This window comes from Lepidochelys kempii, chromosome 9, assembly GCF_965140265.1.
Source record: "Lepidochelys kempii isolate rLepKem1 chromosome 9, rLepKem1.hap2, whole genome shotgun sequence".
In the NCBI taxonomy this organism is placed as follows: domain Eukaryota; kingdom Metazoa; phylum Chordata; order Testudines; family Cheloniidae; genus Lepidochelys; species Lepidochelys kempii.
Window position 1 is genome coordinate 41,918,772 of NC_133264.1, and position 15,592 is coordinate 41,934,363.

The window sequence follows — 15,592 nt, forward strand, 5'->3', positions numbered from 1 at the left end:
TCTTCCGGCAACTAACAGAAGTTACTAGATTGCAGGCCCTGGTTTTCATGGGAGACTTCAATCACCCTGATATCTGCTGGGAGAGCAATACAGCAGTGCACAGACAATCCAGGAAGTTTTTGGAAAGTGTTGGGGACAATTTCCTGGTGCAAGTGCTGGAGGAACTAACGAGGGGCAGAGCTCTTCGTGACCTGCTGCTCACAAACCGGGAAGAATTAGTAGGGGAAGCAAAAGTGGATGGGAACCTGGGAGGCAGTGACCATGAGATGGTCAAGTTCAGGATCCTGACACAAGGAATAAAGGAGAGTAGCAGAATACGGACACTGGACTTCAGAAAAGCAGACTCCCTCAGGGAACTGATGGGCAGAATCCCCTGGAAGAATAACATGACGGGGGAAAGGAGTCCAGGAGAGCTGGCTGTATTTTAAAGAATCCTTATTGAGGTTACAGGAACAAACCATCCCGATGTGCAGAAAGAATAGTAAATATGGCAGGCGACCAGCTTGGCTTAACAGTGAAATCCTTGCTGATCTTAAACACAAAAAAGAAGCTTACAAGAAGTGGAAGACTGGACAAATGACCAGGAAAGAGTATAAAGATATTGCTCAGGTATGCAGGAGTGAAATCAGGAAAGGCCAAATCACACTTGGAGTTGCAGCTAGCAAGAGATGTTAAGAGTAACAAGATGGATTTCTTCAGGTATGTTAGCAACAAGAAGAAAGTCAAGGAAAGTGTGGGCCCCTTACCGAATGAGGGAGGCAACCTAGTGACAGAGGATGTGGAAAAAGCTAATGTACTCAGTGTTTTTTTGCCTCTGTCTTCACAAACAAGGTCAGCTCCCAGACTACTGCACTGGGCAGCACAGCATGGGGAGGAGGTGACCAGCGCTCTGTGGAGAAAGAAGTAGTTTGGGACTATTTAGAAAAGCTGGACGAGCACAAATCCATTGGGCCGGATGCGCTGCATCTGAGAGTGCTAAAGGAGTTAGCGGATGTGATTGCAGAGCCATTGGCCATTATCTTTGAAAACTCATAGCGATCGAGGGAGGTCCCGGATGACTGGAAAAAGGCTAATGTAGTGCTCATCTTTAAAAAAGGGAAGAAGGAGGATCCTGGGAACTACAGGCCAGTCAGCCTCATCTCAGTCCCTGGAAAAATCATGGAGCAGGTCCTCAAGGAATCAATTCTGAAGCACGTAGAGGAGAGGAAAGTGATTGGGAACAGTCAGAATGGATTCACCAAGGGCAACTCATACCTGACTAATCTAATTGCCTTCTGTGACAAGATAACTGGGTCTGTGGATGAGGGGAAAGCAGTGGACGTGTTATTCCTTGACTTTAACAAAGCTTTTGATACGGTCTCCCACAGTATTCTTTCCAGCAAGTTAAAGAAGTATGGGCTGGATGAATGGACTATAAGGTGGATAGAAAGCTGGCTAGATTGTCGAGCTCCATGGCTCCATGTCTAGTTGGCAGCCGGTATCAAGTGGAGTGCCCCAAGGTCCTCAGGCCGGTTTTGTTCAATATCTTCATTAATGATCTGGAAGATGGCGTGGGTTGCACCCTCAGCAAATTTGCAGATGACACTAAACTGGGAGGAGAAATAGATACGCTGGAGGGTAGGGATAGGACACAGAGGGACCTAGATAAATTAGAGGATTGGGCCAAAAGAAATCTGATGAGGTTCAACAAGGACAAGTGCAGAGTCCAGCACTTAGGACGGAAGAATCCCATGCACTGCTACAGACTAGGGACCGAATGGCTAGGCAGCAGTTCTGCAGAAAAGGATGTATGGGTTACAGTGGACGAGAAGCTGGATATGAGTCAGCAGTGTGCCCTTGTTGCAAGAAGGCCAATGGCATTTTAGGATGTATAAGTAGGGGCATTGCCAGCAGATTGAGGGATGTGATCATTCCCCTCTATTCGACATTGGTGAGGCCTCATCTGGAGTACTGTGTCCAGTTTTGGGCCCAACACTACAAGAAGGATATGGAAAAATTGGAAGATGTCCAGTGGAGGGCAACAAAAATGATTAGGGAACTGGAACACATGACTTATGAGGAGAGGCTGAGGGAACTGGGATTGTTTAGTCTGTGGAAGAGAAGAATGAGGGGAGGATTTGATAGCTGCTTTCAACTACCTGAAAGGGGGTTCCAAAGAGGATGGATCTAGACTGTTCTCAGTGGTAGCAGATGACAGAACAAGGAGTAATGGTCTTAAGTTGCAGTGGGGAGGTTTAGGTTGAATATTAGGAAAAACTTTTTCACTAGAAGGATGGTGAAGCACTGGAATGCGTTGCCTAGGAAGGTGGTGGAATGTCCTTCCTTAGAAGTTTTTAAGGTCCTGCTTTGAGCAGGTCCTGCTTTGAGCAGGGGGTTGGACTAGATGACCTCCTGAGGTCCCTTCCAACCCTGATATTCTATGATTCTATGATCTTCAGACCAGAGTTAAACCGGTGGAGCAGAGTTATTTACATTCAGTGTACAGGAACATGAAGAGCAGGTCCACCTTAGACCTGGCTGCCCTGAACCTCCATTTGAGGAAACTGGTCTCGTGATGGGAGAGGACCAATGTGAAACAGAGGGGGAACTCCCACTGATGCAATAACCAGTTCACTGAAAACAGTGGGAACCTTAATGTAACACAAGACTCAAGCAGGAAAGCCTCAATAACCAGTTCACTGAAAACAGTGGGAACCTTAATGTAACACAAGACTCAAGAAAGCCTTCAGCATTGTCTTCATGCCCCTTGCATGCTTACCCAATACTCTGAATCTATGTAAAGGGGTATCAGAATCTTGCCCTTAGATGTCATCAGAGGAAGTTTTCTTGAATATGACCTGGTAAAAATTGAGTCAGGATCTTGGGATTTGGCCCACAGGCTGCTTCAGTTATTACAGCGACAGAAATAGCAACTAATGAGATTGTCATGAACTTTCCTGAGAGTGAATAATAATTTCTCTGCCTTCCTGACAGTCATGTTATAATGTAGTCCTGTGATCTTCATACTTCCCAGCTGTAGATCAAAAAAACTCACAGCTCCTGGGTACTCATAAATACCAAGTCAGTTCACAAGAAAGTCAAAGGTTTGGGAATAATGTAGCATGCCTGCCTCTGTCGGCACTCAGGAATGTTTTATAGATGGAAGTAGTTGACTATCAGTATGGACTGTGACCTTAGAAAGCAGACATGGGCCCAGACTCTCTGCTGCTGTGGGAGCAGCAGTGAGGGCCATGAGGTTACATGTCTCATTCTCTTCTTGTTCCACTCCTCCCCCGAGCTCAGCTTAGGGCAGCCTTGCTACACCAGCTGCTATGGTCCCCAATGGACCATTCCTCAGCTGGCTATGGTCCCCAATGAACCATTCCTCAGTTTGGGATTGCCTGAGTGCTGCCCCTCCCTGACATACTCCTGTGCCTTTGACTGTGCAGTGGGTGGTGTAGGAGATCTTACGCAGACACTTGTCTCTTACCACTACATTATTTGCTTTGAGATACATGAATAAATGATTACTTCCTGGTGCAACTTGGTCTGCTCCTTCATTAATGTGGAACTTGATATTATCTGATAACTGACCTGATACTTTATAGAACAGCCTGTTCTGGCTGCCATCTCAACCTCAAACAGTGGCCAAAGCTGTGGTTAGGACACAGTGCAAATGCAAACATCTACCTCGGTCCAGAGAACTATGAACTCCCCACGGTGTTACCAACCCTTGTAATTTTATCCTGAGTCATGTGATAGTTGGTGTTTGTCCTCAGCTCCTGAAGTCATGTGAATATGTGAGAGTCTCTGCTTTCATTTAAAAAATATAATTTCTAGCCCTCGCGCTTGCAGACAAGATCTTGAAAATGCATCTCAAGTGTGACCTAAAGGCTCAGAAACCAGGAAGAAAATTTTTATATACAAAAACGTTATGATTTTTAAGCCAGTTTTATGATTTTTGAAAGCGTGGATTTGGCAACATCAACTCTGTAGTTGTTGTGTTCTATGTATGGTCTAACTTTTTTAAAATTAGCATTGTAACAACCTCTTTAATATCATTACATGATAACAGCCAGGCAAGTGTAGACAGGCACATATATGGAATTACAATATGAACACAATCAAGTATGGAATTCAGATATGACCCTGGGAACTCTGCTTTCCCCTTTCTTCCAGAAAATATGCATATAGTTTCTTCACTCTTTCAGGTAATGAGGCTAAGCCTCCCTACAGGCTGTCTGTAGTCTGAAAAACAACATTGCCATTGGGTCACACTCAGAAGGTTTCTTCACAAGCATAAAGACAAGAAGCTTAATGGATCTGATTCTCCTTTCCTTTACACCACTTTATTAATAGTAATTATTATTTGTATTACAACAATGGCACCCCTACTGGCCCCAGTCAGAATTGGGGCCCCATTGTACGAGGTTCTGTACATGAAGATAAATAATATATTTGGTGTTCCTATTACTTGCTTTCTGGTTTCTGTGTCTTTAGGAATCACATTATTAGGCATTTCTCCACAACCACAAGGAGTAGAAACTTACTTTTCAAAAAAGAAAAAGAAAGTCGAGAGTCTTGTGTGATCCCATGATTCCAGAAACTGGAGATTTACTGAAAACACTAAATATCACAAACTCACAAAAAAAAACCTGTGAGTTGACAATACTGGTTGCAGTTCATCGAGCTGGCCTGATAGTGACAATATAAGGACAGTGGCGTAGGTTGGTTTTCAAATCACCGGAGATACTTTAGCAAATGCTATTCCAATAACTTCTTCATTCCTGGAAGGAAAACAAAATGTGTCATATCATGGTGTAGTACTGTGGACACCACCAGCCTTGTAGAGTTCTTTGGGAATAAACCAATGGAATATAATGTAACCCCCTGCACTAGACGGTGTCCATATAGTGCTGTGCTATTCTAGTCCCTTTTGGGTATTTGGTAGCATGCTGTATGTATCATGAACTCTGCTGCAAGAGCTGGAATGACTCTTGTCCTTTTTCTCCCATGAAATATACACTTCTGCTAAGTACAGATTTGAGTGCTGGCAGAAAAAGAACAGTGACCTACCTTGACCAACCCCCGTCCCCCACAGCAGCCAAGGAGAGGAGAGGTGAAAGGGACATGTTGTCCTGTGAGGCTTCCCAAGCTTGCAACTCGGGGGTTCCTTTAGTCAAGGGCTCTCTTAAGAGGCAATTCAGCATTTGCCTGTAGATCCCACTGACAGAGGTCATTCCCTTCATTGGTCTTGTTGAGGGGCAGCTCTCTGTTGTCCTCCAATCATCCAGCTTTAGTGGTTGCCTCATGTCTCCTGCTGGCAGGTTCATCCTCCTGGCCTTCCCTCTGCAGACAGCCTCCAGCCCGTAGCTGCCAAGATCTGTGCAGCTCCCAGGGATGTTTTAGGCAAATTTAATGAACTGATTTGCATATTTGCAAATAACTTGTCTATGACCATAGACTCTGATTTGTGGTCAATATGTCCTTTTCTGAGCAGTTGCACAAAACTTGGTATCTTTTCGGCTGAGGCAGGTAGGAGAGCAAGACGCAGGATGCTCAGCAGTCCCACCCCCATCTGCTGTTTGCCTGATTCTCTTAGCCTCATGACAACACTTCCTCTTCCTGGTAACATAGTGCCCTCTATTGACTTGAAGCTGAGCTGGGTCTGTGGCGCTCCCAGAATTTCATGTGACCCAGTCCTTTCCATCCCGCTCATTTGAGGAAAGGGGAGTACCCACCCAATGATGAACCAACAGCTTCATTGCAATATTTAGGACTTTGATTTGAAAGAAACTGAAGGGGAGGGAACTAGAATTTGGGTGGTGTTTAATATAATTTGATGTTAAAAACTTTGATAATGGCGTTTTATGATTGAAAATGTAATCAAAATAAACTCAGGAAAGGATATGATTTCTCATGGCAACTGTAACACCCTCCTGGCATGTATGCAGCAATTTATACTATGGTATAGGCTATTAAACTTCCTAAAGAGTTTACCTTTGTACTGCGAATAACTGCATGCACACAGCTAAAGACACACAATCAGACTGAGGGTAAAGTTCTGAAAAGCTGTAAGCGCCTGAAAATTAAAAGTTGAAATGAAAGGGCCTTGCCTCCTTAACCATAACTTTAGCACCACTACGAGGTTGCTTTGTCCGCAGAAGCTCTGGAGTGAAGGAGAATCTTGTAATCACACAAACTGCAACTGTTATCCTATCTGTTTTAATCAGATTTTAATTTGAAGCCCATAGTAGTTACTTAACTGATTTAAAGAAAGTTTTTGTTCAAAATATCACTGCATTTTGGCTCTTGTGTACTTGGAGCAGCCTTTGTTTTAAGTGTCTGTGTATATGCATGGGTGTTTGTGTATAACACTATTGAAAATATTAATTCAGCACAGCAGCTCCACCTTCCTATTCATCCAAGCAGGAAGTCAGTCTGTTCACAGTCACTCTATCTTTCCAACACCCTCCCCCTGCCAGCCAAGAGGAGGAGTTTACTCATTACATACCAGTCACTGGCAGATCCCATCTTTTATTTAGGCTTTCTGAAGGCTGACAAAAGCATTCTGTTTCAACAGGAGCTCAGACCTTACCAGCTTTTATTTGTTCACTTGGTAGAAATCTGAGAGGGAAAAGTCTGTACCTTGGATTGATACACGGTGGGAGACTGAAGGACTAAAACTTCAAAGGAAATTGGGTGTGCTGCAGGAACAGGAGGGAGGAATGAAACGCCAGCTGTGCTGATAAGTGGAGCCTCTGTGTAATTTACGTGTGTGTTTGTGGAAACCTGGCCAAAGAACACACACAAACTAGGACAGCTACGTCCCACCTTCCTAGAGGATCTGATCCAGAAACCTGAACCAGGGTAGGAAAGCAGGTTCTTTCCCCCCTCCCTTCTTTACAAGAAAACAGGCTTTCAGAGTGATTGTTCATCTATTTATAAAGTGTTACGTCATCTAGCCAGGAAATTCTGTCTCCTCACCTCCTGGAGCCTTGTTTTCAAAAGTTACAGCCTGACCTGCTTTTCGCTGTGGTTTATGTGCTTAAATTTACAGGAGATACTCTGCTATGAGTTAAGTAAGTGGTGAAGAGCTAGGACTATAATAAACTGGGAATGAATTGATTTTTGCCAGCTAAGTTTGTGTCTACAGAAGTAAAATGTTTTAGATGAGGGGAGAGGAGATGAATGTTATTAACACTTGTAGAAAGAAAATCACTGGTAATGCACTGTTTTGCTGAATATTGATTGAAAAATACTTAAATTATTTGTTAAAGCCAGAAAGAATTCAATCTCTTTACTCTATCTGGATGGGGTATTAACTACTTAATAGCTGAGAGATTTGAGATTCTTTTATTTAAAAGACTTCCTGAGCTTTTTCATTTTTTAAGGTCTGTTAATAACACATTCTGGGAACCAGCTTCTGGCCAACAGTATGATTATTCTGGCTAGTGCAGAAATGAAGGAGATGGCACTGACTTTCCATAGTTGTTTTAATTCCTATGAAAGCCCTGGGATTTCCCACACATTACAGGCACCACCCAAGGCAGAGTGCAGAAGCAGAACTGCTATATGGCCAGATCCTGTTCCCATATCATCAACAAAGCTACCACTGATTTCAATGGGAGGAGAATTGGGCCACCTTTTGTAGCCTGCCTCTCCTCCCACCCCCATGTGTGGTTTTCTTACTTGATAGCCCTACATCCACAGATGGCTTTTCTCATCTTGTTAGCAATCTGCTCACTCAGTTTTCATTCAGTGGATGTCAATTGTATGAGTTCCTGATTCACACCCTCGGGGATGTAAATCCACTGCATGTATGGTTCTTGGGCAGGTGGGGGGCACAAGTCCAAGGGGCCCCACCAGAGCTGTTGCCCCCACAAGGGAAGAGTCAACAGCTTCAAGAAATGTCCTGTAAGACAGTGGTGGTGGAGAAGCAAGACAAGAGGAGGGCACCCTTGGGGAAAGCTGCCAAATTGCCACCTTCACTGCAGGAAGCCCCCTCCCCGTCCGGGTGTGTGGAACACTGTCTGGCAGCACCTTCAAAGTTCCACCCATCTATCAGCTTCCTGCTCCTCCAGTTCTTGTGTGAGGAGCCAATGTGGGTTAGGGCCTTTGGGGCAGGTCTGGGGAGGGGAAGAATGTCCTGCTCACTCCCTTCGTCAGTTAAACTAAGCCCTAATTTTCCCTAGTGTTATCTGTTTCCTTAAACATTTTCCATATTTACTGTCCAAAGCTATAATCCGTAGTTCTTTAATAACAGAAAGCATTTAAAGTTGCTTGCTTGTCTTCTTTAGCATAGCCAGGTTTTCTCTGGATACCATCAATTTCCATATTTTCTTCCCAGCTAAACTTTTCACTGGGCCTAGCCCAACTCTCACATTGTCTCAGGATCTGACTCCTCATGAAAGCATCCAATCAATAACCTGTGACTCAGTTTACCCAGCAGGCCAGACTCCCTCCCAAATAGACCTCTGACTCCTAACAGGCCAGAAGAGGTTCTTGCTGTAATGCGTCCCTTTCAAACCACTACATTGTGTTGAGAGGTGTAGCATGCTGCAGGTTACTTTAGTTGAAGAGCTGTTAAAGCATGAAGCAGATTGCTGCGAGTCTGCTATTATTTATATATATATACAGTTTACTTCTTGTAACCATTACATCCTGCAAGAGAGCTCATAAAACTTCAGTGGCACTACATTTTGGGTATACATTTCCATGTGATTGGGACCTGTATTAAAATGATGCTTCAATGGTGATGTAGCTGGATTTATACCTAAACCTCAAAAACAATGTGCCAGGACAGTTTGTCATGTTCCCTGTTAACTTTGGTCCCATGTGGAGAGTAAGAGTAGGCAAGCTCTGAAACTGAGCTGTCAGCCAGCAAGGGTCAGGTCCACAGGCTGAAGAAATGCCCAGGGAAAAAGAAGTTGAGGTGCAGGAACTGAGCTCCTTGCAATCCTTCATCTTACCTTCTCACAAGCACCAGTTTTTTGGGGGGAAGCTCACACTTAATATCCCCATTGCTGAGCCCCCTATCTCTTTCTAATGCGGTTGGCTCCACAGTTGGCAGCAGTAGTCTCCGGGACTCCCTCAGAGGGCAGGAGTGGAGGCTGTTGTTGTTTTTTTAAAATTTAGAAAATAAAATAAAACTTTTTTTGCCTGAATTTTTTATGAAAATTCAAAACCTTTGATTCAGAATGCTTCCACAGTGCCTCCTGGGAATTGAATTTGGGTGCATCATTGCCCCTATTCTCTTCTATGGGGCAGGCTCCTTAACCATACTACATCTCCCAGGCTGCACTGTGGTCTCCCATCCTGGTAAATCACTCCAGTGAATCATGGGAGTCCCTGACCATGGTGCATTATAGGAAGTGTAGTCCAAGTGGGGATCTGACTCAGAGTACTCCCATGAGGAACCACAGCAGCATTTCCCAGAGTGAAACGTGTTGGTTTTCAGCATGATGTTTTGGTTGAAAAAAGAAAATGTCTCAGTTTTGGGGTGTTTGTTTTTCAACATAAAGTCAAAATTTTCTGCCATAAGTAGAAACTTTTCATGAAAAACATTGTTTTGTCATGCTCAATTTCCCATTCAAAAAACCATTTCAATGGATTTTTGTTTTTGGACTAGCCCTAGTAAAGAAGCCAATGCTGTAAGGGGATAGAAAGACCCACCAGTGAAATACTCCTTGCCATGTTATCCTAACGTAGAATTTCCTTCCACAGGACTAGGAAGCTTCCATGGGCCTTAAGATGTCACCCTACAAGACTCTGCTATGAGTAAGTGGCCCCTTTCATACACTGCTGATTTTGCACACTTATGACACACATTCAAATGAAATGTTTTGAGAACCAGGAGAAAGATAAGCCGTGACATTGTACATTATATCAAGTTTCATCCTTGGCTCCATCTGTCACAAATAATTGTATGCTGTGTCATTTCAGCTTCCCTACTTCTAGTGTAGATTTCCCTTCTCTTTCATACAGTGCTGCTTTAACAAAAAGGAAAATTTGTGGTGGATAGTAGTAACACACAGCTTTTTAGGTCCGACCTATGAGACTCTCAAGTTAGGCTTGCCAGATATTAATGTGGATGTCTCCAACATCTGGCACTGAGAGAGGTTAGAGACAGGATACTGGATAGATGACCTGAGATATACTCCAGTATGGTCATTCCTGTCTTCCTGTGTGCTGAAAGGTTTGTTCTGCCACATGTTTCTCCATAGGCTGGAACTTTATTTTAAAGATATTGTAAAAATATAAATAACCTTCTGACCCTCCTCGCTTCCATCTTTTCCTCTACCTTATTCACCATTTCCTCTTCCTCCTGCCCACACTGCTTTGTTCATAAACACTGATTGAGATATGCTACCTACTGTCCACTATTTCCATACTAATGTATCTGAGAGGAGAAGAAAAGAATTTGCTGAATATTGCTGCTAGTTCTTCCCAACACCCTGTATCTCGCAGCAGTTAAGCCCTGATTTTTCACAGGTGCTGAGCTCCCACAGACATCATTGGAGTGATGGGTGCTCAGCATGCTGAAAATCAGAACCATAATGTGGCTAAGGAGTCACCGTCAACATACAACACTCCTGCTAATACATCCCAGAATCATATTAGCCTCTTTTGCAGCTGCTTCACATTGATGACTCATATTCAGTTTGTGGTCCATTATAACCCCCAGATCCTTTTCAGCAGTCCTACCACCTAGCCAGTTATTCCCCATTTTGTAGTTGTGCATTTGATTTTTCCTTCCTAAGTAAAGAACTTTGCACTTGTCTTTATTGAATTTCATCTTGTTGATTTCAGACCAATTCTCCAAGTTGTCGAGGTCATTTTGAATTTTAAACCTGTCCTCCAAAGTGCTTGGAACCCCTCCCAGCTTGGTGTCATCTGCAAATTTTATAAGCATACTCTGTACTCCATTATCCAAGTCATTAATGAAAATATCAAATAGTACCAGACCCAGGACTGACTCCTGTGGGATCCCACTAGAAAAACCCTCCCAGTCTGACAGCAAACCATTGATAACTACTCTTTGAGTGTGGTCTTTCAAGCAGTTGTGCACCCACCTGATAGTAAATTTGTCTCAACCACATAGTTTGCTTATGAGAATGCCATGCAGAAATTTGCCAAAAGCCATACTAAAATCAACGTGTATCACATTACTGCTTTCCCTCACCCATCCGCTAGATCAGTAATCCTATCAAAGAAGGACATTAAGTTGGTTTGGCATGATTTGTTCTGGACATAACCATGCTGACTATTCCTTATAACCCTATTATACGCCAGGTGCTTACAAATTGATTGTTTAACAATTTGCTCCAGTATCTTTCCAGCTCCTGAAGTTAGGCTTACTGGTCTACAATTCCCTGTGTCCTTCTTGTTCCTCTTTTTAAAGATAGGTGCTCTGTTTGCCCTTCTCCAATCTTCTGGGACCTCTCCCGTCCTCCAGGCATTCTCAAAGATCATTGCTAACAGCTTTGAGATTGCTTTGGCTAGTTCTTTAAGGACCCTAGGATGAATTTCATCAGGCCCAGCTGACTTGAATACATCTAACTTATCTAAATATTCTTCAACCTGTTCTTTCCCTATTTTGGCTTGCATTCCTTCCCCCGGTTGTCAGTATTAATTGTGTTGAGGATCTAGTCATCATTAATCTTTTTAATGGAGACTGAAGCAAAATAGAAAAGGAGTACTTGTGGCACCTAAGAGACTAACAAATTTATTTGAGCATAAGCTTTCGTGAGCTACAACTCACTTCATTGGAAGCACAATAGGCATTAAACATCTCTACCTTCTTAATGCCATCAGTTATTATTTCTCCTTCCCCACTTAGTAGAGGACCTACACTTTTCTTCATCTTTCTCTTGCTTCCAATGTATTTAAAGAACCTCTTCTAATTGCCTTTTATCTCCCTTGCCAGGTGTAACTCATTTTGTGCCTTAGTTTTTCTGATTTTGTCCCTACATGCTTGTACTGTTTTTCTCTAATCCTTCTTATCAGTTAATCCATGTTTCCACTTTTTGTAGGATTCCTTTTTGATTTTCAGGTCATTAAAGAGATCCTGATGGAGCCATATTGGTATCTTACTATTCTTCCTATCTTTCTTTTGTATCGGAATTAGTTGAATTCAGTTGTGAATTTAATATTGTCTCCTTGAGAAACTGCCAGCTCTCCTGAACTCCTGTTTCCCTTAGATTTTTTTTCCATGGAACCTTACTTACCAGTTCTCTGAGTAAAAGTCTGCTTTTTTGAAGTCCATAGAAACGATCAAGGTATCCTCTAAACTTTGTCTATTTTATAGAATACGTAAGGAATTGAATTTCCTTCAAGCTCCAGCTCAACTCTCAAAATGATAGAGACTTCCTACTGAGACTTTTGGGCTCTGATCCTTAATTGATTCCATGATGAACTTTCCTATACCTACCTTAAGTGATGTTTACAGTGCTTCCTTTCTTTTAGTGTCAAATATCCAGTTACCAGAAACCTTAATTAAAGCAACCACACAGAATAGGTCAGATGCTAACCTGGTATTAAACTGTAGTTCATAGTTCACTCTACTGTGCCAGTTTATATATACCAACTGAAGATCTGGACCAAAGACTGCTCTTTAAAATAGTAAAGATCAATTCATCCTGACAACGCTTTGTATTTTCAAAGCACTGATTAAATATTAGGTTGACTGTTAGTTAATTATTGTAATATTCATTAGAGGAATTTGTACTTGTTTGTTCTTGTGATGGGAAGATAAGAGCCTCCTAAACATGCCATATATTTTTGCTGTTAGAATTACTGGACAGTTATTCTAGTTTGTGTGAGGAATGTGTGAATTATGACCTAAACATTAACAGAACTTTTGAGGTTGGGATAACATTTCCCTACATGATTACAAGTTTTCATTTTGGTGCACCTCTGCACTTTCTACTTCAAAGAGATGCTGGGAACACCAAAAATCTCAGAGAGAGCTAGTTTTCATAAGATTTCTGGCATAATTGTGCAGACTCTGAATGTGTTTGGCTAAATATTCCCATTTCTGTGTGCTTTCTTTGCTTATAGGAACCGAGCATCCAGATTTCTTAAGGTTCATTTGTCACCTGTTTGAGCCCATGTAGTGTGATCATTTTATAAACCAATATGAAAGTTCCTTATTTTTTCTGACAATCAAAGGTACAGTACAGTAGATGTCATTTAAAAAAAGACTGCTTGGTCATAGCTACAAGTTGAAAACAACTATTTCAATTACAAACATGGGTTAGAGTCTTAATCACATAATTTTAAAAATCCAGCAAATTCCAGGGCTGCAATTGGTGCAGTTTTGTGTACTGGGGTTGTAAAGGAGGTTTATACTATCTTCCCATTTCGTTATGATTCTGCAGCCAGTTCAGAACACAGCATGATTTAAAGCAGTCTAAGGACTGCAGTAAGTTGTGCTGATTGGTAATGGCTCCTAGAGTGGAGGGTGGGAGACATTTCACAGCTGGAAATTGCCAGAGCTCAATAGCACTTTGGCCACACCCCCTTGCTTGGCCATATCTCCTATGCCATGGCCTGCTTTTCTGCTTTTTATTCTTCCTTTTTATTGTGGGCATACATAAATGGTAAAATTAAGGTTACATAAAGTGCAAAAAAAATTAATGTAACTGGTGGGGGAAGCAGTAACATGGGTCACAGATGGATAAAGAATACAGTGTAAACAACATACAAAACAAATGGAATTGCATGAGATCTTAATGAGAGAAGTTCTGGAGGGCATTTGGTTTTTTAATGCAGTTCCCAATTTAAGCATAAACTTTAAAAGGTAGCTATGGGCTCATATATCCATCATCTGAATCGTTCATAAGACTAGTCATCTTTTTCCATGAGTAAGACTCTTTGTTCCTCTTCCTAGTCTGCCACAGCCAATATTTCTAAGTAATTATGATTTAGCAGCAACTGTAAGAAAGGCTTTGAACCAGTCTACTGATTCCATTGCAGTCTCCAGAACTTGGAGCTGACTGTTCCAGAGGCAGCATACCACTCAGTGATTAATAAAACCTTGTGGGAACTGGGTATAGCAATCACAGCCTCATGTGTGATTGGCAATATTGATTTACTACAACTGTTGGACCAGCAGAATGATACAGGATCGTGCAGCACCTCTGGACAGCGCACCAGGTCCATAGCTAATGATGTAGCTTTCAGAAAATAATGTAATTAAGAAAGAAATTAGTACCTGACAAGTGGTCTGGAATGCTGCTCTGAGTATCTGCTCTTTTCCGCAGCATCAGGGAATAATGGAAGTTGGGCTGTTAACCAGAAACTCTAGTGTGGTTTTCAAGTTTGTACTTAGTTCATCTAATTTTTTTTTGGGGGGGGGAAGTCAGGGAGGGCTTTTCTTTATACTAAAGAACTTAAGCTCAGTGTAAGAGATTATTTTTACTGATGTAACAAAAATCATTTGATACCAGTTTTAAAACTTACACCAACAAAAAACTGGAAAAATAACTTGACAAATGATGGACCTCTGCCAAATACCTTTCAAAAGTTCATAGTTAGCTGTCCAGTTTGGATAGAAGCACTGGAAAGAAATTAAGTTAGTACTTTAATAAAAGTCCTTTTAATATCATTACAATGTATATCAGATAGGAAAAACTGAGTGGGGGGTTGGGGGGGAAGGGTGAACACGAAACCTTGGAAAAGTGTAGCCGACCTCGATAGCAAGGTTAGTTTAAAAGATGGAATGAACTGGAACACAGTAAGATTCACAGTATCTGACATGAACAGAGCACATACTCTGGTTTGGAAAGATCACTGGACCCAAGTGGGACTACTCCCATGTATGAAGTTATTCATGTGTTTGCAGTTCTGAGGCCTAAATGTTCAGAATTTGAGACAACTGATATTTTTCTATGCTGTAATAATGCAGATTACTATTCAGGATACTCATTATACAGAATGTTTATACATCATAGAAAAATTCAATGAATCACTATATCTGGAATCTTTTTATTTGGACTATAAGGGCTTCCTAACTAAGAACAAAGATGATAAAGTTGCCACAGAGGCATTCATTCCGATTTTAGTAGACTTAAATTATCAGCCTTATTGTAATTATGTAATGTGGTGGTGGTGTCGATTTTTTTGCACTTAGCAAATATGAATTGGTCGTTTGCTGCTGAATGATGCAACAGTAATGTTTATTCAGTTAGGCAGGGTGCTGCTTCTGTCTGTAGTAAACATAAGTAGAAGAAAGAATTAGAAGTTCATCTTTGGGATAAAGGTTGGGAGGACAATGTTATGAACAATGTTATGACAGCTGCTATATCTAACCGTCTGTAAGAAACTCCACAGGTGCAACTCAAAATGTCATAACACTTGTACACATACATAGAACATGTATAATTGAATGTCAATGCCATGAATTAACATTCTGGAGATGGGATTTATTCATACTTTGTCCAGAAGAATTCCTTTCCAAAAGCTTTTATTTCAAACTAGATGTTTAAAATAAGGCAGGAGTTTATTCTTTCGAACCACAAAATAAAAGTTTCTCTCTGGTGTATTTTATCAATGCCAAGAAAATTATATTACAATTATGAAAGTATCCTGATAGTTAAAATGCTGCAGA

The 15,592-nt window shown here is 41.6% G+C and overlaps 1 protein-coding gene across 3 annotated transcripts in view; it reads left to right on the top strand.

Moving 5' to 3' along the window:
• Positions 1-6,524: 6,524 nt before the first annotated feature.
• The window catches only part of PIK3CB (phosphatidylinositol-4,5-bisphosphate 3-kinase catalytic subunit beta), a 186,912-nt gene continuing 177,844 nt past the window's right edge, over positions 6,525-15,592 (top strand). For 2 of the 3 annotated variants that reach the window (XM_073360002.1, XM_073359996.1), the window contains exons 1-2: positions 6,525-6,849; positions 9,706-9,759. The gene's annotated coding sequence lies outside the window, so the exon portion shown is untranslated. The remainder of the gene's footprint in view (positions 6,850-9,705; positions 9,760-15,592) is intronic. The other variant, XM_073359999.1, reaches the window with a different exon arrangement.